The following is a 27667-nucleotide window of genomic DNA, read 5'->3' on the forward strand; positions in this document are numbered from 1 at the left end:
TGTGAAATTGGGGAGACACCAAGTCTCCTATCTTGAAGGTAAATGACCTCTTGCTCTACTGTGAGCAAAGGACACATCTAGGCTCACAGGCTGTCAGGCACCCAATTTTCAGCACAAGGTCTGAGAGCAGGGGAAGAAAGGGAGAGGATGAAGCAGAGGGGCAGAGAGGCGAGAGAGAAGCAGTCCTGCCTGACTTAGCAACACCTGTTCCGGGCAAGCTTCCAACCCCCTCGGATGTAGCAGCATCCATCCTCTGAGTCCTGTGTGACACTACATCAGTCATTCTGCAAAGACCTTCAACATCCCTGGCCCCCTCCTCTGCCAATGCCGCCCCACTGCCCTAAACCACTCTAAATTTGTTGGCTTTAGTAACAACTTGAGAATGTTGGTTGATCTGCTGTCTTAACCATTCCAATTTTGTTCTCATCTCATTTCCTTCCAGGAAAGAAACATAATCAAACTTTCCTTCACAGTCTTTTTTTTTTTTTTTTTTGGTTGTTGTTGTTGTTGACTAATGAAATTCTTTTCTCTAGTGATAAAAGGGCTCCTCACTAGTTTTTAAATTTCCCGTTTTTCTCTCTATTATCATTTCTTTGGTGATTTTCATGCCTACTCCATTTATACGGTCCCAAAGCCCACTATTTCATCATATTGTGCTTATTGTCACTGCAAGTTTGTTCTCTTTAATATTACAATTTTCTAAGTATCGGCACTCCTTAAAATGTACAAAGATCAGAAAATTTCTGATATTTCCTACATCGGTCACCATAAAGTTTAAATGCCATGTCTACCATGAGTCTATATTGTTAAGGTATTTCTTTTTCTTTCAAAACAAAAAGAAGGAATGCAGACAGTTCCTTGAATACTAATCTTTGTCTGAGTGTATTTATGTGTACCACATATGTGTCTTGTGCCTTTGGGGGCCAGAAGAAGGCCTGAAGTTCCCCTGGAGCTGGAGTTACAGATACAGATGGTTGAGAGCCACCCTGTGGGTGCTGAGAACGGAACTTAGGTCATCTGCGAGAGCTGTTAAGTTCTCTTAACTGCTGAACCCTTTCCCGGTCCTGGAGATACTGGGTCTTATTAATGACTTTCTATTATATATCCCCAAAGCCATGATAATAGTGTGATTATCAAACGCAGAGAACTTCATCAGCAAGTGGGTGTGGAGTGAATTAGTGAATGAATGAATGAATGAATGCATGGTCTACTTTGCCACCGATGCAACTGTCGAGTGTCCATAATCACCACAGACTTCTCAAACATCTGTTCAAGCTCCTGTTGTCGTCGTCCCGCCTGACTGGTTCTGAGCGATCCCAGACGCTACAGCTTGAGTCACTACCTGGTTTATCACACGAGGCCGAGGTCTACCTTTTTGGATTCATTCTGTTTCCTAGGCCACACGCGTCTCTGTCTGCTTCGTACGTTGCAGGGTTGGGTACTTCGTGGGCATCTCAGACTCAACTTAGTTTGCCAAATCTTTATTCATCACGTTCTCTTCTAAACCATTCCGATTTCTTTGTTTCCTTTTCTGTCTGCTTTTCGGTCCCTCGATAGTGAATGATGACACCGTTTAGTCTAGTCTGCAAGTATGGAAGAATCTCAAACATTTGGCGCACTGCCTGCTACCTAGCAGGCACTTAGCCATGTTCACTGAATAAACAAATTCCATTAGCTAAAATGGCCAAATCAATTGAAAGTGATAGATTTGATAGCTATATTAAAAAATGGTCTTGGACTGATAGTCAATAGCTAAAATGGAAGAATGGTATGGGGATTTTCCATTTGAAGTCTTTGTGACATAAAACAAACACCATTCATGAAATCTTAATCTAAAATCCATACTTAGATGCTAATTATTTGTGATTTCCATAGAATTTTCCGAGGCATCTTTCTGGTAGACACATGGGACTTCATAGTGATACCTATTCCTGAACCATATGTAAGAACTAATGTCAATTTTCCTGAGGGAAGCCCTCTAAGAACAGGGCTATTTGGTGTAGTATCATATTGGGAACAGATATCACTTTTCTATCTCAAATGAAAGGGAAAAAGTTGAAATGGCACCAGGAGAACCAGAATTGAGGTGATTTCAAGTTTTGGCGCCTTTGTTTCTTAGGTCTGTGGTTTGGAACAAGTCAACATCCCTCTCTTGACTCTTAGTGTTTTTCGTTTAGCACAGTGACACTTTTACTGCACACATTCATTTGCAAGTAACCACGCAAGAAGGGAAGCTGGGTCTCCAAGAAGCAAACCTTCTTGGTAACTCCCAACTTCTTCTTTCTCTTGTTAGACACGGGGCGCTCTCCAAGTTACTGATCTTGGCAGTCAGTTTCCTCATTGATTAAGGATGTAATGGTACCTATTCCCCAGTTAGGTTTACATGTAGTGCATAACGCACGGTGATCACTTCACAGATTTTGAAGCTCTTCTTTTTATTCTTTCCCTCGGGGTTCTGGAAAACACTTGCTTTTATTTCAAGTCCCGTGGATCTTTGAGTCAACCTTTAAAACCTTTAGGCTCTCCCTAGACCCAAAGAGACCTGGGTAGATAAGCCCATGAGGGTGTATTACTGTTTAGCAATTCTGGAAAATGAATGCCGTCAGTAGCAATGTGCTGGAGAGTCTTTGTCAAGGCTGTGGTGGTGATGAACCCCATGCTTCACCTCAGATTTGCTGTGGGGTCTTCCCGCCTGGAGCTTCTGACTGGTAGGAAATCAGCTGTTGCCCGAGAGATCTTTCTAGTTACGTGTGAGTGCCTGTAGCTGCTGACTATGTGTGGTAAGTACAAGCCAATCTTTGAACACTTGTGTGTAACACTCATTGTCCAGCCTTTAGCTAAAGCAAAGAATCTTGTCCCGGAGTCCACAGCTGGCTGTTATTTCTGCCATTCTACGCAGTAGTCACACTCCTACATACCGATGTAATCTGTTCTCTTCAAACACCTAGAAAACTGAGGTTTCTGTGCCTAACAGCTACAACAGAAGCAAAACCGATTTTGTTTCTCGGAAACATGTGTCACCAACAATAGGTGAGGTGTTGCCGCTTCAGGGGATGTGCTTTTCCTGCAGTGGGAGTTTAAGCATGGAGGGAGATGGCTGAGCGACATGTGGAGGCAGGCCGCTTCCACGGAGATGTTCCAGGATGGGTTGAGTCCAGGAAAAAAAAGGTCATGTTTTGCAAAAGGTCTCTTTGTTTTTACTGTGACAGACCCTGTCGATCACCAGTCTACCTTTTAACTGGTGGCTTCCAAAAAAGGCTCCTTTGGGTAACATCTTTGGGTGTGGCGTGAAAAGGTCATGGTAGATGGAACTCGGCTTTTGTGTTGGTCACAAACTTGAGACACTTAAGAAGAGGGGACCTCGCTTGAGGAATTGCCTCTACCAGACGGGTTTGTGGGTGTGTCTGTGGGACACAATTTTTTGATTGCTAATCCATGGAGGGGGGCGATAGCTAGCTCTCTGGGGCCATGCTACCCTTGGACAGGTGGTCTGGGTATACGAAAGGGAGCAGAGGGCGAACTTGGAGGCCAGTTTAAGCAGCCTATTCTGGGTTCTGCTTTAACTCTGTTTTATGAATTTCTGCCTTGGGTTTCTCTCCTACAGTCTATGATGAAGTGTGATCAGTGTTTTATCACCGCAACAGAAAGCAAACTATTGAGAGCTAATAACACAGGGAGGGACAGAGGCCATTGTTGGGGATGTAGGCATGGGGAATTTCCATGTAAGAGATATTTGGAATCTGGGAGCAAATAATTTATTAGCCAAACTTCTAGCTCCCTGGACACATTGCTGTTGGCACGTGTCTTATTTAAAACAAAACCAAAACCAACCAACCAAACAAACAAACAAAGAAAAAACAGAAAAAGAAGAGGAGGAAGAGTAAGAGTAAGAAGAGTAGTTCTTGCTTCTTAGAAAAGTCTGTGAAGCCAATCCAGGGCATTCAAGTACAGCAGGGGTAACGGAAAGGAGGGGAAAATGTACTTGGTGGGAATTCAGGGGCTGCTAATTGTGTTTATTGAAATGACACTGAATTAATAACTCAAAGAAGGTAGAAGGCATCCTCTTTAGTAGAAGAAAGAAGAAAAAGGAGGAAAGACCGTAGTTTCTGTGTAAGCAGCATAGAAAAATAATACTTGCAAGTTTTGTTTTCCTCATCTCAAAACAAAGCGATCGGCATGTGCTGTGGAGACACTTAAACACGTTGCCTGCTTTCCCCTCGTGGTGGTTCTAAAATCCTGAGAGCGCCAGGCAGTCAAACTACTCCCTACTCCAGGTCCCAGTCCGCTCTCCCCCCCCCCCCCCCCTTTCCTTTCCACAACAAGCACTTTTGCAACCTCTTTCTCTGATGAATGGCCAGAAATGAGATACTGGATGAGAACAATTAGAAACTTTAATTACCCTTCAGGCAGCGCACAATTATAAACCACATTCTTATTTTTATAAGGAATTAGCTACAGATTGGGTAGCTAGCTGCCCCTGTCATGCCTTGAAACATTCCTTCTCTTCCTGGCAGAGCTGAGCATGCTGGCACTTCTCTCTCTCTCTCTCTCTCTCTCTCTCTCTCTCTCTCTCTCTCTCTCTCTCTCTCTCTCTCTCCTTTCCTCCTCCCTGCCTCCATATATATATTATATATAATATATATGCACATATATGCGCGCAGACTTGCCAATTCCAGCACCTTCAAATGCATTACCCCGTCCTTTCGTCTCCAAGATGACCTGAAGTGACCTTTCGCTTGGCAGGAGACGTGACTCAACTGATAATAAAAGAGTTTTGAGGGGGGCGGGGGACGGTGGCTAAGGAGGGAGAAGGAAAGGGCGGGGGTGGGGTGGGGTGGATGGCTGTCTGCTCCTGGTTGCTGAGCTGCAAGGCAGCCAGGGAGGAACTTGGAGGATCAGGAAGGGGCCAGATCCCTCAAAGACAAATACTGCCACATTTTTGGCTGCGGCATTTCCTGTTATTAATTTTCTACATATCACCTACTCCACGAAGGGAGAAGAAAGATTTTTTTACCCCCCTAAGGCACACCAGTCTCTTTGTTTAACCCGGACCGAGGCTGCTCAGCCGTGACCACTAGGAGGGCGGAAGGGGTGGGGGCGGGGCCGACGTCTGGGCATCTCCCAGCCGGGAGGCCCCAGCCCGCCCCCCCAGGATGTAAGGTCCCAGCCCCGCAGCTTTCTTTCTGCAAGGCTTTGCAGCTGCAAGCACCTTCTCAGAGTAATATGGCCAGCTAAGGTACCCGGGTGCGATTCTGTTTCTCACTAGCAGCCTTGGAGGGGCGTGGGCTTTTCCCAGAAATCTTCATTTCTTTGTTGTTCAGGAAAGTCTCAATTTTTCACAAATTCCAGAACCCCAAGTAGATGTCTCAGACAGATTTTAACGACCGACCCCCCCCCACCCCCACTCCGCATCGATTTAAGCAGGGAAGGAGACAAAAAGGAACTATTTATCTGGGTACTCTGCGAGGTGGCAGGAGCAGCTACAGCGACAGCGCTGGACCTCCCCTAGCCTGAGGATCTCTTTTGTAAAATGCTGCTTTCCCAGCGATCCCCTCTTTCAAAGGACTTCGCGAGTCACACTGTATCAATTTGGGGTGTGTACACTTTGACAAATCATCTCCGTATCGAGGGAGACAAAGGCGAGGGTTTCTGCAGGTGGTTTGCAGGGTGCTTTTAGCCAACTTGAGTAGGCGAGTTTTCCCTGGAGTCAAAATTGGAATTTAGTTACCCGACCCGAGCTTAGAGAGCTGCTTGTATGTGCAAATGGTTGAGAAGCCCTCGCATCAGGCATGGAGTTATCTGGTTCTTCCAGATCATGGAGGTAACTTGCTTGAAAGCCAGCAAAGCTGATTCCTCTAGTTCCAGATGCTTTTAGCCGAGAGACCCTGGGAAGTGCTGTTGAGACTGAACATTTATTCCCAGTGTAAGAGGCATCACACCTTCTGGCTTTCTCCATCATTCATTCTTTCATCTACTCAATCAGTCATTTATCACAGATACCTTTCTGTTTCTGTGCTAGTCCACGCCCACCAGTGGGGGGGAAAAATGCAGCCAAAAATACATTCAGATCTGCCCTAAAGGAGTTTGTAATGAAGACGTGAAACGCAAACAGACCCTTACAGACAAACAAAAGAATGATTTTGGTTGTGTGGAAGGATCACAGCCACCCATGTGGCTTCTGTTCAGTATCCCTCATTAACCCCACAACCCTGGGGATATCTCTGTGTAGGCCTGTCTGCCCTGGAACTCACTCAGTAAACCAGTTGATCTGGAATTCAGAGAGCTTCCTGCTTCTGCCTCCCGAGTGCTGGGATTAAAGGTGTGCGCCACTGCCACCCGTATTCAGTAATTCTTAATGCTTACTTCTCTGTTCAACCCACCAACCAACATGCCTTCCTAAAAAAAAAGCCTTCTGAAGAGATGGGTGCCAGGGAGCCGGGGGTGAGAGGTGCATGGTGGAGCATTGTGGAAGGTGCTGTTAATTATCATAACTTTTAGTTTTCTTTGAACTGATAGATTAAAGTAGATGGTTGACATTTATTTTTTTTTATGTCTGGGGTGGATCAAAGGTGACATTATGAGGCTGATGTGTTTTTCTTCCTCTCTCAATTTTGTTTTATTTATTAATTGTGTGTGTGTGTGTGTGTGTGTGTGTGTGTACATGTGTGTGTGTGCTTGCATGCACAGGCTTGAGTGTGCATATCAAGAGTGGAGAACAAAGTTAATTTATAGGAATAGGTTCTTTTCTCCCACTATATGATTCCAGGGATTGCATTAGGCAAGCAAATCCTTTTGCCCACTGAACCATCTCGTTAGACCGCTGATGCATCTTTTTTTCTTCCTCTCTCTCTCTCTCTCTCTCTCTCTCTCTCTCTTTCTCCTTCCTTCCTTCCTTCCTTCCTTCCTTCCTTCTTCTTTCTTTCTTTCTTTCTTTCTTTCTTTCTTTCTTTCTTTCTTTCTTTCTTTCTTTCTTTTTTTGAGACAGGGTTTCTCTGTGTAACATCCTGGCTGGCCTTGAGCTCTCAGAGATCTGCCTGCCTCTGCTTCCTGAGTGCTGGGGTTAACGATGTTTGGCCACCATACCCTGTGATGTGCCTTTTCTTACTCTTGTTTTCCCTTCAGTTTGTCATCATTTGTGCTGCATTTTTAATTAATTAATTTCTTAATTGAGAGGAACAGTCTCACGTAGCCCAGGCTGGCCTCCGGCTCACTGCGTAGCCAAATCTGGCTTTGAAATTCTGATCCTTCTGCCTCTGCCTCTACCTCTCAGGCGTTGGTCACACTAAACCCTTTTCTGGTTTTTAAAGAGACATCAGTCCTGCCTACTTCTTGTCTCCATTGTCCAGCCCCCTCAAACAAAACAAACATCTTATTACAGAAATGGCTCTGTGTGTCATGATTGACAGCAACATTTTTTTTCTTATAAAGAGCCATAGAAAATATGTTAGGGATGTAGATCTCTCCTGAGAGACACAGCCAGAATACAGCAAATACAGAGGCGAATGCCAGCAGCAAACCACTGAACTGAGAATGGGACCCCTGTTGAAAGATTCAGAGAAAGGACTGGAAGAGCTTGAAGGGGCTCAAGACCCCATATGAACAACAATGCCAACCAACCAGGGCTTCCAGGGACTAAGCCACTACCCAAAGACTATATGGGCTGACCCTGGCTCCAACTGCATAGGTAGCAATGAATATCCTAGTAAGATCACCAGTGGAAGGGGAAGCCCTTGGTCCTGCCAAGACTGAACCCTCAGTGAACGTGATTGTTGGGGGGAGGGCAGTAATGGGGGGAGGATGGAGAGGGGAACACCCATGTAGACGGGGAGGGGGAGGGGTTAGGGGATGTTGGCCCTGAAACTGAGAAAGGGAATAACAATCGAAATGTAAATAAGAAATACCCAAGTTAATAAAGAAAAAAGAAAATACGTTAGGCTCTGCAGGCCACTGGCCTGTGTTGCAATTGCCTGATTCTGGGTGCAGGGTGACTCTAGATGACTTTAGATCTAAATGAGCAAGGGGGACTGCCCCTGAGGGGAACTTTATCTGTGGACACAGGTTAGTTGGGCTCGTCTAAAGCTTACAGGTCACGAAGTTCTCTTCATCTTTCAACTCTTTCGATCACTCATAGCTTTAAGGTCATTTGTGCTTCCACTTAAAATCGGGCCTTCTGCTGTACCCATATTTACACTGTACCATGAGCATACTCTGGCTCTCTCAGAGTTATTTGCATTTTATCATCTTTCTCCAACTCCCAGAAGAGTGTATGGGAAAACACTTGGAGAGGACTAGAGTACCCCATGCTGGTGGCTTCCCCTTGATTCTCTTTGGGAAGGTGCCTGGCACAGCCTGAGCCAGGCTGGTCAGCTCAAGACAGTCACTTACAGGAAATGCTCCAAACATCTGGGAAGAGTCCGTCAAAAGCACATTTACTGCGGCGGTGAACTTGGCTTTAATCACATTTGGACTCCGGCTTCTTAGCTGTGTTCTGACTTGGGGAAGGCACTTAAAGCTTCGAGTTTCATTTTGTTTGACGGAAAATATCGTCTACTTGTAAGCCTTGCTCTAGAGGCTCCGCGTGACAGTGTGTTTTAAAAGGTGATAATTATGACATACGAGGTCTTTCATAAGCGTTTGAAGAGTATTCATGGTTGCTTGATTCATGTTTTATCAGGGGCAGAAGGGACCAATCTTGACCCTTGAAACACAGCAAAGGGAACAGTGGACATGGGCATAGCTGGTCCAGCCAGTTCTTTTAGCCATTGAGTTACCTCCCAAGTTCTCAGACTTTCTTTAAAGACAACTTTTAATCATTTTTATTAAAAGCTATTCAGTCTCTTCTGTTCAAATATGAAATCAAATATGAAAGCACTTAATCTAATTACTATACTTTAAATCAATTGTAGTCTGACTGAAAAGTGTTTAGTGAAATTTTACAGGAAGGAGAGAAAAGTTGGGGTTTCATGCTTCCTGCATTTTTTTCAAATTGTTGATTTGCATGCATGTGTCTATGTGAGTGTGTGTGCACGTATGTGCTCATATGCGTGAGTGCAGTGGCCTAAAGAGGGGTTTGGGTGTTCTCTAACAGTTTCTTTTGAAGCAAGGTCTCTGGCTGAATCTGAGGTTTGCATTTTCTTGGCCACACTGGAAGCTATCAAACTCCAATAATTCTCCTGTCGGTGCCTCCATCAGAAGTTGAATTATAGTTATGCATGTGCATGTATGTGTACACATGTGTGTGTGTATGTGTGTGTGTGCGCGCGCGTGCGCACTTTCAAGCATGCACAATGACCAGTTTGTTATGTGGCTGCTGAGATTTAAACTCCAGTCCTCATAGGTGGTCAGCAGATATTCCTATCTTCTGGTCATTTCTTCAGCCCCTTTCCACATTTCAGAACTGGGCTCACATGCCATGATATGTAGTGGAAGCCTAGAATTGTGTGCGACTGTGTTTGTGAGCCCTGAATCTAACCTGGATAAATATGAGTGTATGGAAGAATTTCTCCCCACTGATACAACCTTCCTCTTATTTCCCTTTTATTAACATTGACAGAGACTACATCACATCTCTGAAGAAGCCCACTTTTCTCCATTGTTGAATGTGAATGCCAATTGAGAAACTATAAAACAACAACAACAGAACACCTTCCCTTCAAAATGGACAAACAAATAAGAAAAAATGGAAGTAAAAGAAAGCCACGAATATGCTCAACTGAGCTCCTCAGAGAGCGTACCTCTCCTGCCAAAGTGGCTGTAATGTAGCTCTTCTCTGACCCCAGCTTCAAGGTCATGGGTGCTGCCAACATCTCTGTGTTTCATTTAGGAGATAGCATGGACGTTGTTGTGTGCAGCTTACTATAGTTTGTCAGCAAAAGTTCTGTTTGGTGGTTTAGTTAGGGTTTTCACTGCTGTGAAGAAACACCACTGAGCAAGGCAACTCTTGTAAACGACAACATTTAGTTGGGGCTGGCTTAGAGGTTCAGAGGTTCAGTCCAGTATCATCAAGGTGTGAGCATGGCAGCGTCCAGGCAGGCATGGTGCAGGAGGAACTGAGAGTTCTACATCTTTATTTGAAGGCTGTTAGGAGAAGACTGACTTCCAGGCAGCTAGGACAAGGGTCTTCCCACCCTCACCCACAGTAACTCACTTCCTCTAACAAAGGCCACACCTATTCCAACAAGACCACACCTCCCAGTGGTGCCACTCCCTGGGCCAAGCATATTCAGATCACCACAGGGGTAAAGTCTCAAGTTTTCTTTTGTGGAAGTCAAGTCAAGGTCTATTTCCTACTTCACTATTAGTCCAAAAGCAACAGACATTAAGGTAGTTGCTCTCATTCTGTATTCTCCTTGGGTCTAAACCTTACCAGAGCTTTGTTGAAGTTTCTAGTGGACTTGCTTATGTTTTCATTACCTGGATCATTCTATTTAAGGGCCGGGAACAATACCCCAAACGAAGAGTGAAACAATATAACATTGGCTTAATCCAATGAAAACAAGTGTCTGGTTCCGTTCTCAGCTGTCATGTACTGGCTGGCACATTGACTTGTTTGTCAGTGAGGGTGTGCTGGTTCGTGTCTGGGAAGAGAGGACTTCAACTGAGGAAAGGCTTCCATCAGATTGTCCTGTAGGCACATCTATGGGATATTTTTCTTGATTGGCGAGTGATATGGGGGGTGTTACATCTTGGCAGGTATGCCTGGGAGGTCTAAAAAAGGTAGCTGAACATGAGCTTGGAGAGCAAGTAAGTAAGCAAGGACCCAGTGAGTAGCATTCTCCCATGGCCTCTGTTTCAGTCCCTTTCACAGGGTTCCTACCTTTACTTTCTGTCCTAACTTCCCTTTACCACGGACTAAAATAAACCCTCATTTCCTTAGTTGCTCTTGGCCATAGTATTTTATCACAGCAATAGAAAACAAAGTAACACAGCCATGAGGCTTTGAATTTGATACTCATGGAGAATTGGGGCAGGGCAGGCCCTGTCTCTACCGTGAGGGTTTTACATGTAGGCTCTTGGCTTGTTGCTGAATGGTCTATTACTTTGGACTTAGGTGATTTACAGCAATGAGCCCGTGACTTAGTCAGGGCTTGGTGGAATGCCTAGCCTGCTATGTTTCATCTGATGGTTTAGAGTCTCTCCTGGGATGATTAAACAGAGAAGAGCTAGAGTGAGTTAGGATTAAAGGACAATCTATTTAACTCTCTCATCTCAAGATCTGCTTAAGTGGCCTCTCCACAGGGATGGCTTTGAGTTTATAATACCAGGGCTTTCAGAACTGCTATTCCAAAAAGCCCACGATAGAACTGGACTGTCTAGACTAGTCTATCTTTCTGGCAAGTCAATGGTGATCACGTTCAAGGGGAAGGGAACTGGACTCCAGCAGGGCCAAAGCTTAGCGTGCGTGTTTGACCAATGCTCACATCCTGGGATGGCAGTACTAGAACAAGAGAAGCAAGCAGCAGAGTCTCCAGTCACTTGTCAAAGACAATTGGGAAATAAGTGGTAGAGTAAAGATTCAAACCTAGTCTTGACTCAAGCTAAGAATGCACTCTGGGATGCTTTTTAAATTTCATGTATATATGAAAAGGAAAACTGAGGCTCAAGAGAAGGAAAGCCTACTTGCATGGCTTTTTATTTTATTTTATTTTATTTGGCAGGATTAGATAACCCAAGGCCCACAAGTTCAACAAATTCCACCTCTAGATCTAGTCTAAGCAGGCACTAGGAACTCCATGAAGCCTTGGCGCCATTGATTTGGATGTTGGCGATGACACCTTGCCCAGACTCTAATGGTACTGTGCCCCCAAGTCACCACAAATGTCAGGAAACCACAGAGGTTGCTGGGAGTCATGCCTAGCAGCTTTGATGTTGGCTTTAAACTCTCAGAGTGAAATTGTTTCTCACTGTGGTCTGAAATTCTATAATGGTTGTTTCAATGTATTTAAATGGTTCTGTTAAATGGATTTGGAAATTTAAAATGGATAATCTACCTTAAAAGGAGGAAGTTTGAAGCTGACTTGTGCCCTCCAAGGTTGATAAGGACCTTGCGTTTCCACATTTATGGATTCTTTGCCACTGGGAACCCGATGAGTCTTGGATAATAAAGGAAAATTAAGTTTTTCTTTTTCTTTCTTTTAACCACAAAAGTTGAACCGTTTCTTTCCGTTGATAGGAATCCCCACTACAGGTATATATGGTCTCTTTCTTATTGTATCTGAATTGTGAAGAAAAGTCATTTCTGCTTTCAAAGATGGAATGCAGAAATCTTAGTGTGCAGAGCACTGCAGGGGAAAACAGATAAAGACGGCCAGAAGGCGTGAGAGTACAGCTGGCCTCTGGCTATTACATTCCTGTCTTTAGGGGACTAAAGTCTGTGATGGAGAAGCTATACCTGGAAGGGGTTTATGCTTTCTACCTGATGAAGTTGCTGAAAACTTTAGGGCCAAGGACTACTGAGGAGAGCCATTCTCAAATCAAGTGATCTATTTGTAACGATTGAATAAACTTGTAGAGAGTCTGGGGTAAATCTATCAGGTCCTAGAATTGTTATTAAATAGTACCTGCTGTGTTTAAGTTAACAGTGAGGTTTGCGGCCAGCAGGGCTTTAAGTGTGGGTAACTTTTTCCTACATTTCTACATTTTTACAGCAATTAATGAAATTAGGACTTTTTCTTTTTCCTTCAATAACAGTGCTCTGTGTTTGCTCTCTGTCTCTCTGTCGCTCTCTCTCTTTCTCTGTCTGTTTGTCTGTCTTTCACTGTTTCTCTTTGTCTGTCTGTCTCTCTCCTTCTCTCTCTCTGTCTCTCTCTTTCTCTGTCTCTCTCCTCTGTTTCTCTCTGTCTCTCTCTGTCTCTCTCTCTCCTTCTCTCTGTCTCTCTGTCTCTCTCTGTGTCTGTCTCTGTCTCTCTTTGTCTGTCTCTCTTTGTCTGTCTGTCTGTCTCTCTACTTCTGTCTCTCTGTCTCTCTCCGTGTCTGTCTCTGTCTCTCTTTCTCTGTCTGTCTCTCTTTGTCTGTCTGTCTGTCTCTCTACTTCTGTCTGTCTCTCTTTCTCTGTCTTGCTTTGTCTGTCTGTCTCTGTCTGTCTCTGTCTCTCTTTGTCTGTCTTTCTCTTCTCTCTCTCTCTCTCTCTCTCTCTCTCTCTCTCTGTATGTGTGTGTGTGTAGGTTCAAAATGGACTTTGACTGATCAACTCTTTATTTACTGATGTCGGATCCTTCCTGAACCTGGGCTTGCCAATTTCTGCTGGTCTCATAAGCCACCTCTTCCCACGGAGACCTTGTCTCTGACTCCTCAGTGCTGGGATTACAGGTGGCCGCCATACCTGCGGAATGTATGTGGGTTCTGGGAATCCGAACTCTAGCCTTCACATTTGTGGAGCAAAGGCTTTATACGTTGATTCCCCCTCCACAGCCTTAAGACGCTCCTTTAAGAATACAGAATCAACTGAGAGAAAACCCCCAACCTCCCACCAAAACATAATGGGAGACCACACAATTTAAACCACAAAACCAAAGCTAGCAAGTTGCTGGGACCTCTGCTTATTCTAAATGCAGGACAAATAGACCAGAAGAAAGGTGACCTTACAAAGCCAAGCCTGTAACAAGATCATTGTACTTCTCATAGGCCAGACCCTATATTTATGCAAACTTTATAGTGTATTGGAATAGCCCAATTATCTACTCTGTAGGGAATCTGTGTGCAGGGAGGTAGGATGGAATGGACTCATAAAGAAAACATTAAGGAAGTAAAAAGTATTAGAAGGTTTACCTTGGTTCATATGATTATTGGGGGTGGGGTGCAGGCTATGAATTTCCTTGCCTTTTGAAAGGGGAAAGTTTTTATGAAAGCATTAGAAACTGTGAGACTTCAAACTTCACAGAGTACTCTTTGAGGGGTTTCCTTTAGAGCTAATGCACTTTGTTCTCTGGTCACAAAGTCAGGGCACAGTGGAATCCCCATCAGGGCAACTGCAGTTCTAGCTGTGAGGACCTCTCATCAGGAACCATTGCAGATGGTCACTGCTAGGGGTCAGACTGAGCTTCACACATTGAACTATAGACTTACCTTCAAAGGACATGTTCTGATGAGCCGGAGGTCAAACAACAGACAGCATCTGGATTCAGATGATGCTATTAAATTGTCTCCTCTACCCAGCCTTCCCCCGTACTTGACTTGGGCTGAGCATGTTTCCGTGCAAACGATTAGATCATCTTTTTCATCCTCTTCTTTCAACTTCCTTATGATGGCCAGTCTCTTGGTGAGAACAGGCTGGGGAAGGTTTGCAGAGACACCAGGTAATGGACTGAGGAGTTCCATGGGGGTTCCCTGCTTCAGCCATCAGAAAGTATAATGTTCCTAGTTATGTTCAAGAGGTTAGTGCGTCTCCATCCTCACTTTGAGAGCTGTGAGCTCGGTTGTTCAGAAAACGCTGGAAAACTGAGGTGTCTTGGTTATCATAGCTCTATTTGTCTCCAAAGTCAGAATCATTTTTCTTTCAGAAGATCCTAGATTCTGTTTCCTGTTCCTCTGATAAGCAGTGTCTTTAAACATAGCCATAGTTCCCAGGAGGGAGGGTGGGCGGTAAGAGAAAATTTGTGCATAGCAGCTGAGCTGTTGACCTCAATTGTCTCCTAAGGGTCCATCATTTCTGGGAGCTTGGAGGGAGACTCTGCCGTGTGTGTGTGTGTGTGTGTGTGTGTGTGTGTGTGTGTGTGTGTGTTTGTATGTATGTATGTAGTATGTAGTATGTATGTAGTATGTATAGTTTCTTTGTAGACCAAGTTAACCTCGAACTCACAGAGATCCACTTGCCTCTACCTCCTGAGTGCTGAGATTAAAGGTGTGCACTACCACGCCCTGCTTCTGCTTTGCTTTAATTAATCCAAAGTAATTGTCTAGATTAGTGGGTTTTGCTGTGCCATTCCCATTATGCACTGATCATGTATTGATCATGTTCAGCTCCCCTCCTACCCTCTCTTTTCCCACCCCTACCCCTCTCAATTCCCAATCTTCTTTTCCTTTTAGGTCTTCTTTTCAATTTTCATATGAGATAAACATGATATTTGTCTTTCCGTGTCTGACTTAGTTCAAGTAATAGCTTGTTTTCCATCTTTTATCTATCTATCTATCTATCTATCTATCTATCTATCTATCTATCTATCTACCTATCTATTTATCTATCTACCTGTCTATCTACCTATCTACTATCTATCTATCTATCTATCTATCTATCTATCTATCTATCTACCTATCTATCTACCTATCTATCATCTATCTATCTACCTACTATCTATCTATCGATCTATCATCTATCTATCTATCTATCTATCTATCCAAAGGGTCAAAGTTCCCTGTAAAACTATCTATCATCATCTATCTATCTACCTATCTATCATCTATCTACCTACTATCTATCTATCTATCTATCTATCTATCTATCTATCTATCTATCTATCTATCTATCCAAAGGGTCAAAGTTACCTGTAAAAGTAACCTTTATTCATCTGAGGTAATTGTTGTCTCAGATGCTAACTGCCTCTGTTAACCTAGGTCTAGCCCTGGAAGCTTCTAGCCTCTGTGTAATCTTATCTAGGCCTAGGATGCTTTCAGACTCCGAGACTTGGTGCTGAATATGCTCACCTTTTCCTGTTCCCTCTGAGCTCTGGCTGGCTTGTTTAAGTCAGCTGTTCTGGTTCAAAACTCCTCTTGATGTTGACTGATTCAAACTGGCTTCTCTCATTTCTGACCGAATTATTCCACTTAGCCTAAAACTCACTTGGGCATTCAGTTCTAATTTTCTGGCTCCCTTTCATTTCTGGCTCATCCTGTCTTCACCTATGTCTAGCTCATTCTTTCTCCGCAACCTGCCTCTGTAAAACATTCCTGACAAAACGGACTCTTTCACCTTCCTCTTTTCTGTGGTACTCTCTCTTCCGCCGTCTCTCTTTCCTATCTGTTGTCATTGGGCATATTGATGTTTCTGACTCATTCAGTCAAATCTTTCTCTGATTCATCACTTTGTCTGCCATTCCATGAGACATCACTTTCAAACATGGTGCTTCCTTCTTCAAACTAACTTTACCTTTGTTGTTTGGGATTAAAGGTGTGTGCTAAGGGCTAAGCCACACCACAACTAGCAACAGAGTTTTTCCAGTAAGTAACACAGTCCTGGGGTTCGCAGTGTGATCAAATTATCCTGCAGCAGCTCCCTCTGGTGTTAAAGACCTGGAAGATTCCTGGAGAGTTGCTGGTCAATCTCCACCTCACATTGGAATCCTGCAGCCGTGACAGCGACAGGTTAGGTGAACTTGCCAGAGGGAATAGAGGCAAGTAGGCCAGAAGCAAAAAAAAAAAAACCTTCCAACTGCCAACTCCTTTATCTGGGCTGCCATCAGGAGAGGTCAGCAGAGTTAGAGTGGGTCTTCCTATATCGAATAAGCTGATCAATACAATTCTTCACAGATGTGCCCAGCAGCTTGTATTTTAATAGATTCAGATCCAGTCAAACTGACAATCAATTTAACATAGCACAGTGTGGTAGCTCTGTCTTTAGTGGTCTAGATGTTCCTTACCGACTCTTATACCTTACCAGTTTATGTTCCCAGCAACTCCTTCTCCTGTGTCTCTGCCAGCATTTGTAATTTGCTTTGTTTCGTGACTGGGTTGAAATGGTGCCTTGGCATCATACGCTTTGTCTTTGGAGGGCAGCTGTGCCCACCTTCCTGTTTGTCTTTGGGTGCTCCATGTGTGTGAGAAGCCAGGCCTTTCTCAGCAGAGGCTTCCAGGGAAGGGAGACACAGAGAGGTACAGGGATTTTTGCCTTCTCACCTGATCCCATTGGAGAAACGCCCTGTATACTTTCCATGTGTCCGTTCATTTTCAAAAGGGTGTTTTATAAAGATGACTGAAAAATGCCTTGAAAAGTAAAGTCAGCTTGGGATCCACAGCTCTAGGCAACAAGGCTATGGGATGACAGATATGTTAGACCAGGCGACTTGACGGGGTAGGTTGGCTATTACCAAAGGAAGAGAGTGTGAGTCCTCAGCAAACTGGTCAGGTCCTAGCAGAGGGACACTGAGACAAGTCCTCATAAGTCAGTGCTTTGGACTGGAGTGGAAGAGTTCCTGGGGCCTGGTGCAAACAGGCCCTGAAGAGAGGGATCTGCAGTTCACTACGTTTCTTTAGCATATTCAGACAGATACAGGATCCCTACATCCCTACCCAAGCAGATACAAAACTACACAGGAGAGTTTCACTAGTACCAAGCCTGACACTCGTTCTTCTGCCATCTCATGTCAGGGTCCCCTGTATCCCAGGCTGGTGTGGAACTACAATATGACTGTGAATGACTTTGAAGTTCAGTTTCTAGGGTTCTCAGAGTCAAACCCAGAGTCTCATACATTCCCAGCAAGTGATCTACCAACAGAACTCTACACTCCAGCCTCCCTGCCCCTTGCCTCACTGTCTGCTTCTATCCTCTTCTAACTATATATTTGCTTCTGTTCCCCATTTGTCTCCATCTGTGACAGGCAAGCATGTTGACCAGGTCCCGAGACTTACTGGAACAGCTAAAACATGGTAATGAAGGATTTTTACCCATGTAAAATAATGTCATCAAAAAACTCTTGTTCTAAACGGAATTAAATGATGTACCTTTGTCATGGGGCTTCTGAATCCAGCCCACCACGCTTGTTTTAGAAAAAAGTAAGGGGAACCAGCTGAAGGAGTTATATTCCTTGCAAGGCTTCTAATCCCATAATGTTATTTAAAGGTGCTTTGGATGGAAGAACACGCAGCTTAATCCCCCTCTTGCCAGCCATGCTGGGTCAGGTTGCTCCTAGTGGGCCCCATTAAAACACAGTGGCCATTGCCAGAGTCACAGACATGAGAGAACTTTGCTTACTTTGCTGGGGATCTAGCTAGCTAGATGGTCACGATTTCAGTTCTCTCTCTCTCTCTCTCTCTCTCTCTCTCGTATTTAATGCTAAGTGGCAATTTAATGGAAAGGGCTTTTCTAAGTTTTACATTTACCCTGTGGCAAGGAATCCAGCCTCAAGATGGATGGACCTTCTCACGATGACAAGAATGAAGAATGTCCTTTCTTGCAGCATTTTCCCATCACCTCCTGGCCTCCCTACAAGGCTGATGTCATCCTTGGCTCCAGCCCCCTTTTTCATTTTTTTCTAATCCCATTAGGTTCTCTTTCTTCCCGTTATGTCCCTGTCAAGGGACTGACTAACGACCAGGAGGCAGATTTCTGTGGCCATGCCAGCACTGAACTCCCCAGGGTGGCATGAAGAAGACTAGTGTCACCAGGGCTTGGTACGAGTGAAGTACTCTCCTGTGTAGCTTTGTATAAAACATCTGCTTGGGTAGGGATGCTGTATATGTCTGAATATTCATGCTGGCTTTTGAATTCCATAAGATCTGTGTGACTCAACCCTAAGCTGTTTCAATCTCTTGATTAAATGTACACTCAGCTTTAAGGAAACCAACAGAATTTTGCCCCCATTCCCACTGTTGATTTGAAGTCTTTGCAAGTGTATCTGATGTGTTTAGGGATTTTCCTAACAAATGATACACAGTAAAATCACCCAGATTTGACCTGCGGGTACCCAGTTTCTGGGGGTTCTCCATTCTCAGTGGGCAGCACTGAACAGTCTGACCAGTCACCATTGTATTCTCTCACTAGCTAAGCTCCCAAGAGCCAACAGTGTGAGACATCAATTCTAATTCTTTTCTGTGCCTGCCAGCTTTACTTGTTATATGGATATAACTTAATCAGATGCCGCGTTTAATCTTTCCATGCAAACTACATTGAATGTTTGGAAAACATGAGAGGAAATCAAGCCACCAGAAACTTGTTCTTGAATTGGTTATGTTAAAAAAAAAACACCTTTATTGGGCTGGAGAAATGGCTCAATGGTTAAGAGCACTGACTGCTCTTCCAGATGTCCTGAGTTCAAATCCAGCAACCACATGGTGGCTCACAACCATCTGTCATAGAGTCTGATCCCCTCTTCTGGTGTGTCTGAAGAGACCTACAGTGTACTGATACATAATAAATAAATCGATCTTTAAAAGCACCTTTATTATTTATTTTAATTACATTTATTTATGTGTGTGTGTGTGTGTGTGTGTGTGTGTGTGTGTGTGTGTGTGTAGGGTGGGAGGCATACGCTTGTATGTATCACAGCCTACTTGTGGAGGTCAGAGACAACTTGTAGGACTTGAGTCTCTCCTTCCACCATGTATTCCAGACATCACACTCTGGCCATCAGGCCTGGTGGCAAGCACCTAACACGCTGATCTATCTTGCAAATCTTTCCCAATCAACAAACAAACAAACAAACAAACAACAAACAAGCAAATACCCCTTCTTTATAAGGAAGAAGTTTATTCTAAACATCTAGAATGCTTCTAGGATCTTTTAATAGTTTCTTCAGGACAATAGTCTTAAACAGGACTGTTGGGAGGAAATTAATACTCAGTATCATGCTATGTTAAAGGGCTGTGCTGTACCAAAGCAGACATGAAGAGTAAGGGCATTTCAATATGGAGAAACTGTAAGTAAGGACACAAGAGGGTCCGTATGTGGCTGCATATTCATGCATGCGCTGTGCACATGTGCACGGTGTGTGTGTGTGTGTGTGTGTGTGTGTGTGTGTGTGTGTGTGTTAAAAGTAAACTTGGATTTCACAGGTTATGAAAACACAAAGACAATTACTGAATAATAAGAGAAACCATGTCATTTTGCTTTGGTTTTCTACTAAAATATAAAGGCATGGACACCAGTGTGGAACCTGGTGAGTTATCACCAGGTGAATAGGCCTGTGCCTGAATCACCCAGGGGGAGAGGAATATGTTTCAGGAACTCCAGATGTCACTCTGCCAGCCCTCGCCAGTCAATGTCTTCCCTAGGGGAGATGCCAGCCTGAATTCAGGCATGGATTAGCTCTGCCTATTTGTGTCCATTGTATAAACAGAGCCTTACAGAAAGCATACTTTATGTGATGGTTGTTGTACTCTGTGTTATTTTTCTGAGTTTATGTTGCTGCTCTCAGTTGTGATTTCTTCACACTTGTCATCTTCACTGCCTATCATGATGACATCATCGCGCCCTTACGCATGACTCTTTTAATATATGTTGAGGGCAAGCGCTTTGGCTGTTGCAAAGAAAGCTGACTACTGGCTTTCCTTATTGTGCACGTTTCTGTTTAGGCGAAACCTAGGGATATAATTCTGGATATAGGGTGTGTGCATGGGTTGGTGTTCCCTGATGGTGGGATGAAAGTTCACTTCATCAGAAGGTTTCTGGGGTCTAGTACTACTGCTCCATGTGGTCTGTGACACACTGGTGGGGTGCGCAGTTAGAATTCATTGTGGTTTTTCTCTTGCTCTTAACTGATGTACAGGCACAGAGCAGATTTACAGAACAGGTAGAACAGGTACAGAACGTCTGATGCATAAAGAACACACTTCACCGTACACGATGCTTTTACTGATGATGAATGGGGCTCCATATGCTTTTGTAGATTTACTGGCAACGTTCCTTCATTTAAATTTATTTAGTTTTATTTTGCATCTATGGGCCTTTTGCTGAATGGATGTCTGTGTACCATGTGCATGCCTGGATTCTGCACAAGCCAGAGAAGCGTTGGTGCATCTAGGAAGCAAGTTCTGATTGTGCATCACCATGTAGGTGCTGGGTATTGAACCTGGGTCCTCTGAGAGAGCAGTGGTGCTCTTAACCACTGCGCCATCTCTCCAGCCCCCAATCCTCCTTCAGTCTAAATTTAAACTACCTATCTTAGGTTTGGAGTTTTTTGTGTGTTTGTTTGGTTTGGTTTGGTTTTGTGTGTTTTCAGTAGGAGAGCTAAATTATTTCTTCATTGTTGGAAAGATTTTTAAAGATATATCTTGATTATAATTCCTCTGTTATATATACTGCATGCCTAGTTATTTCACTCCCTTAATGGTCTCTTGACAGATAGAAAATTTTAATTTAATCTATCATGTTGTCCTTTATGCTTCCTGTATTAAATCTTAGCTTATTCCATTGTCATAAACATCTCATGACTTCCTATGTTTGTCTTGTCTTCTAAAAGTATATTGAAGGAGGGGGGAAGCATATTGAAGGTTTTAACAAAATTCAGATGTATCATCTGGGATGGATTTCAGGAGATATGGAGAGTGACCAGGAAGATTTAACATCCACATAAATAGCAGGGAGAAATTCAACCCAGACTAGAGACACATAATAAAGAAAAAAATCAGAAGAAAAATAGGAGGAAGAGAAGAGGGAGGAGGAGGGGGAGGGGAAAGGGAAGAGGAGGGAGAGGAGGAGGAACAGGAGGAGGAACAATTAGGCTGTAGCAGACGTGAGTCCTGATTGAATGTTGGCGACTTGAATAACAGAAGTGTGGTATAACCTTGAGACTCGCTTGGGTTTTGAGAAAGTGTAAACATTTTATTGCAGGAACTAGCCTTCAGAGATACATTTCCTTTTCAAGCTACGGCGGCTTCTGTTAAAGAAGATATCGAGCGGGCATTTGCTGTGTGCAGAGAATGGAACAAATGGGAATGGCGTCCTGTAACAGAGCAGATAAGCCTGGAGTGCGGAAAGGTTGCCGACGTCTGCTGGAGGTCGAGCAGTGTTGTGGGTCTTTATCGGAGGGAGCGTTGGTGGAAGTGGTACCTGCCCACCATTTATTCTGATGGGGAGGTGTAGTGCTCACAGGAGATTGAACCAATAATTGCTTGCCGCTCCCTGCCAGCTCCAGTGCCTTCTCATCTGCCCTGCAGCTGACTCACGGCGACCATTCACAACTGAGAAATGACATCTCTCCATGCCAGGAAGGGCCAGACTTGCCGAGCTTACCTTTCCAAAGTAGTAATTGATAATTTTTACTATATGCTTCTTTTCTGTCATTCTCCCCCGAAACGACACAACTGTCACATTTGAATTGTTTATACCTTGTCATTCTCTGGTTATGCAGGTGTCAACATAAAAAAAAAAGTCACAAGGTGGAAGGTTTGTGTAGATGTTTTAGGCAACGGAACTTGGAATTTAGATTTTTGGGTTCCTCCTGAATTTTCTCTATGTTTCAGCCAAAGATGTTTCAGAGACTGAAGTCAACAAAGGTCCTCATAGGATCAGCAGGTGACGTGAAAGCATCTTCGTTTTGCTCTAGCTTAGGATGCTGTGACAGATTAATGGAAGAAGTTGTAGACTCTTCTGTGTCTTATTCAAAGCAAGTGAAGCAAACGACGAAAGCTGGGACCCCTTGGGATTCTGATTTGTTTAAAGTTCCTAGCGCTGCACTTGAGTTTGGGTTCCAGTCGTGAGTGGCGACCCATGTGCCTTCGTTCCTCTTCTCTCCTCACGGGACTCAGGTGGAGTTGATGTCCATTTGTTGACTCTAGGCAGCTGCAGAGGGAGCTCTATTTATGGCCACAGTCCTTTGCTCTGTGTCACCTGCTGGAGACATGAGTCTGCTTTATTCTTTACAGTCATCAGATGTCTTATTGTGAGGCCTCACACACAGAAAATACTCAAATACTGTTCAACATAGTAAATGGCTGGTGAATGATTGGAGAGACAAGGGCTCAGCACTTAAGAGTCCTTGCTGCTCAATCATTAGGACCAGAATTCAGATCCCATTATCCTTGTCTGGTGGTTCAGAGACACCTGAACTCCAGCTCCAATGGATCTGATGCCCTCTTCTGGCCTCCATCAGCACCCATACGCATATGTGCACACAATTTTCTCTCACACATACACTGACACATGCACACACACATATACATACATATATATACACATACATACATATACGACACACTAAATAGAAATGATTGTTGGTGCTAGGATAACAGGATTGAGAAATGCAGGCACTGGATTATTTTGTGATCCTCCAAGAACAAACAAAGCCCATTGCTGTTTGACTTGAGTTCTGTCAATTATACACAGATGGAGAACCGAGTTCTTTAATTTTTTTTTGTTTTAACTTCTTAATTAGCAACACATACTAAAAATAAACTCTTCTGGTTTTTACAGACCCCTTGGTTTTCTGGGGCCGAGCTATTGGCCCAAGGGTTGTGTCTATTGCTCCCTGTCTCCTGCTGGCCTTCCCTTCTTCCTGCACCAGGAACTAATAAACCCATGACAGACAGAGAAGATATGGTTCCTGTTCCCACATGCTCCCTGGTGGCTTGTAGTATAGAATAAAATAAGGAAAAGGGGCCCTTGCTTTATAGACGCTTAGAAAGAAGCTTTGAAGGACACCAAAATAATAAAATTCCCTCCATTTCTCTGTCCCCAGCCTTTCTCTCAGGCACCTCAGAAACCCTTCTCTCTCTGTACCATTTTGGAAGTGTGGAACGGGTGGCCTTCCCAGCTCTTCAGGAAGATGATTCTTCTGCAGTGACCTTAGATCGCTGGCTAAAGGTGAGAAGAAAAGCTCTTCAGAAAGCCCAGCCTCTGCCTGTTCCTTTCTGGTTGCGAGTCTCATTAGTGTGGACCAGGGGCATGGCACCCACTATATCTGCTTTGGAAGGAGCATCATTGAATCAACAAGGCACAGGTGGGGTTCATGGACTCAACAATACAGCTACACAGAGAACCACCCACTATTAAGACTAAAGGCTGAAGTTCAGTCAGTAAACTGCTTGCTGCTCAAGCATGAGAACTCATGCTCAGATCTCCAGTACTCACATACAAATCCAGTGTGTGGCCTGCATCTATAGGGTCAGTGCTGGGGAGGAGAGACAAGTCCATAACCCTTGGAGCTCACTAGCCAGCTAGTCTAGCAAACTGATTTCTAATTTCAGTGGGAGACTGTGGTGGTTTGAATAGGTTTGGCCCCCATAGACTCATGTGTTAGAGTGCTTGGCTCATAGGAAGTGGCACTATTAGGAAGTGAGGATTTGTTGGAGTAGGTGTGGCCTTGTTGGAGGAAGTGTGACACTGTGGTTGTGGGCTTTGAGTTCTCCTATACTTAAGCTATGCCCAGTGTGGCATGCAGTCTCCTTCTGCTGCCTGCAGACAAAGATGTAGAACTTTCGGTTCCTCCAGCACCATGTCTCCCTGCACAATGCCATATGAATATCATGATGATAATGGGTTAAATCTCTGAAACTATAAGCCTGCCTCAAATTAAGTGTTTCCTTTTATAAGAGTTGCCACGGTCATGGGTCGCTTCACAGCAATAAAACCCTAACTAAGACAGCAACCCTGTCTCAAACAGTAAGGTGGAGAGTGATAGAGGAAGACTCTGAACACTGGCCCCTGGCTTCCGCATGCACATACCTACAGGAATGTGTACACCCATGCACACGCACGCACACACGCATGTGCAAACATACAAACTAAAGGCACCGATACAAAACCAGAAATGGAATACCTAATGAGACAGAGTAAGAGATAACTTTCGTCTTGATTTTCCTGCTCTTTGAAAGTGGAGTGTAGAGGAAGGGAAATAAAGGCTACAATGCAGAGGCTGTTGTTGGTTTATCTGGGGACAGAGTCTGGCTATGCTGCTCCAGCTGGCCTTGAGCACGTTTGACTGCAGGCATTACACGTATGCACCGCCTTACCCAGAGTTGGTCATGGTATAGGAAGAAAGCACCCGTAACTCGGTTCTGATTTAGGTAATTCTCTATTTCAGGCTCTGCTCCTTGTAGTATCTATTCCTCCTACCGAGTCTCTGTGGGGAAGCTTGCCACTGAAAGAACTCAGCTCAATCCAACATAGGAAAAAACAAGCAGAAGAAAAACTAAAAATAAGGGATCTGTTGGGAAAACAGTGTCAAAATTCCGGAGTAGAAGGAAGAGAACTCAGGGCAGGAAGCGCCCAAGAAGCCAAGGACTGGAGTCAGAGGCTCACTGTTGCCAAGTTCTTTCTTTGTCTTTATTCTTTACTTCCTGTTCCTCTGTCTTTGGATTTCTTCCCCCTTTCCCCTTCCCCTTTCTCTCCCTCTTTAGTAGCCTCTTAGGAACTTTCTTTTAAAAAACATTTATTCTAAATTTTGTGAATGTATGTACATCTGTGTAAATGGACAGGGCAATTCCCACAGGGGGATCAGATCTCCCTTCTGATGGAGTGACAGGCAGGTGTGAGCCACCTCACCTGGGTCCTCTACAGTGGCAGCACATGCTCTTAACTGCTACTCTCGCCAACCCCTCCTAGGGGACCGGTGAACCACCACTTGTCCACTGGTAATAGCCATCCCCTAGTCATACCTCCCTAAACCCCACTTCACACTTGCTCCGCCCCAAACTCTTCCTCCCATCCCACACTGCATCCCTTCATTCATACCTAAGACTCCTAGGGGTCTCACCAGTTTAACATAACTCAAACGCCTGAGTTTAAATCCTCTTTCGAGAGACAGGGCAAATTCTACACTGTACGTCCCTGTAAAATCAAAGAGAACATTACACCTCTCCAATATGCAATGGTACCTGTGAGGAAACAAATAATAATTATAATAATAATAATATAAAATAACATAAAAGTTATAAAAGTGTATGAATAGACTTTCTGATCTTTTTGGTCTCAGCATTTCAAGGGAATTATTTAGAGTGATCTGAGTCCATTCGCTCTACTTTGGACACCACTGGTCTGCAAGATAAAGCACAAAGCTCATTAAAGATGAATGTGGGGGCTGGGGATTTAGCTCAGTGGTAGAGCGCTTACCTAGGAAGCGCAAGGCCCTGGGTTCGGTCCCCAGCTCCGAAAAAAAGAACCAAAAAAAAAAGATGAATGTAGAAGAACAATTTATATTTCTTTTTATTGTCTAAAATAATATTTTATGATTACTACTTATTTTGAAAAGAAATGATTGCATTCTCTTCCAGTTTAAAAACTAAATAAGAAACATCATTCATGTTCTTAATTTTAATTGTATTTGTGTGTGTGTGTGTGTGTGTGTGTGTGTGTGTGTTTAATTCTCCCATTGTCAAATAATACAAATGACAAAGACCAGATTCCTAAGGGACACAACTATCATCTAAAACTTCCCAAGCTTATTCAATCATAGAATGATCGAATGTTTTAGTTGCAAAAACATTTGTTTCACATTTTCAGGACAGATATTCTATAGAACACACTCTAAGTGCTCTGGTAAAGTAATTTCTAGATCTTTCCAGTGGCACACATTTTACAAACGTATCAACCAGAGTGGAGGAAATTTGTTGCTTTTCGTGAGGTTGATAGACCTGATACTACTCTAGAGAATAGTGTTCTCCCACCACAGGGTCTTTCATGCACCTGGATAAACATTCCTTCTAACTCCTTTCTCCATACTCTTAATTCTTCTCAATCCTCTTGGCTGTTGAAGGGAAGATGGGAGTTTGCATTTCTGACTCAATGCTGCTTCTTCGAACTGTCTCAATTAGAGTTGTCAGGAGACCTTCATCATTCCTGAATTCTCTAAAGAGCTTTCCTTTTACTCCTTCCCAGGTGAGCCTGACCTTCATGATTGACCTCTGCCCTCTTCAACTCTTTACCCCATTTACACATATTAATCTCTCTATACTGTCTTTAAACTGTTCAATAAGCTGAAGAAAGGGGTTCAGCTTTAGTGGGAAGACAGTGGTGCCTCCACAGAAGGACAGACACGATAACGTGAACTCTTCTCACCGAGCGAGCACCTTCCAGCCAGAGTAGAAGCCCATAAACAGCTACAGTGCCATGGTGTACAAGCCCAGGCATCCCCATAACCACATGATGGTGTCTTGAGTATCTGATATGGGACAAAAATAAGTAGTGTTATAAGTAGTGTTATATGCATGTACATGTATATGATGTTTGAGTGCATATGTGTGTGTGCTTGTGGGGGCTAGAGGCCAATGTTTGGTTGTCTTTACCACTTTCCATGTTATTGTTATTATTATTGTTATTATTATTATTAATATTATTATTATAAACAGGACACCCAGTAATTCCAGAATTCACCATTTTAGCCAGATTGGCAGAGCAGTGAACCCAGGCCATCTGCCTCTTTCCACACCCCTAGCACTGTGGTTACAAATGTGGGCAACTGCACCAGGCTTTTATACAGGTGCTGGGGTTCTGAGCTCAGCTCCTCATGGTAGCTCAGTAGATGCTTTAGTCACTAAGCCATCTCCCCAGCCCCATCCGGTAGCGTAATAATCTTTACACCGTCCATGTCTACCTCTCTAATAGGATTGCTCCATTTTTATCAGAACAATATGCCTTCACTCCTCTTCTAATAGGAAAGAAATGACTCTAACCAATCAGAAGATCACTTAAGGATGATGACTAGCATCTGTTTGTGGTATAACTTATAGAGAGGTTATGCAAACAAGCTGCCTCTGGTCCCAAGCAGCCTTAATCCTCATTCCTTTGTCTCTTCTCCATCCCCTGTAGTTCTTCCTTCCCTTCTGGGAGCACTTCTCCTACATCCTGTTATATGCACGAATATAACTTAATAGTGAACCTCATGCAAGGGGAGAGGGAGGGAGGAAGGTAGACACAAATGGTGCACTACTGTTGCAGGACCAGACGGGGCCGGGAAGATGCAACTAAGTTCCCTGTTTAATGGGACGAACTAGATTTCCACCCCTGAGGATTTGCAGTGTCAACTGCCTTGCCCCACCTATGGAGGCTACAACTGCTCACTTGCTTTTAGCATTGGGCACAGAG

General features: G+C 43.8%; 2 long non-coding RNA genes across 6 annotated transcripts in view; one reads left to right on the forward strand and one right to left on the reverse strand.

Annotated features, from left to right (window-relative positions):
* The first annotated feature begins 5103 nt into the window (after positions 1-5103).
* LOC120094126 (uncharacterized) lies at positions 5104-25881 on the forward strand. The gene is made up of 4 exons (XR_005488113.2): positions 5104-5236; positions 21479-21645; positions 23325-23449; positions 24669-25881. It is a non-coding gene; the product is annotated as an uncharacterized LOC120094126 (long non-coding RNA).
* Positions 21449-27667, reverse strand: part of LOC120094124 (uncharacterized) — a 31954-nt gene continuing 25735 nt past the window's right edge. For 3 of the 5 annotated variants that reach the window (XR_005488108.2, XR_010054361.1, XR_005488107.2), the window contains exon 4: positions 21449-22480. This is a non-coding gene — a long non-coding RNA (uncharacterized LOC120094124). Of the gene's footprint in view, positions 22481-25317; positions 25415-27667 lie in introns of those variants that run through there. The other 2 variants (XR_005488109.2, XR_010054362.1) reach the window with 2 other exon arrangements.

The sequence above is a fragment of the Rattus norvegicus genome, chromosome 8 (assembly GCF_036323735.1).
Source record: "Rattus norvegicus strain BN/NHsdMcwi chromosome 8, GRCr8, whole genome shotgun sequence".
Lineage (NCBI taxonomy): Eukaryota > Metazoa > Chordata > Mammalia > Rodentia > Muridae > Rattus > Rattus norvegicus.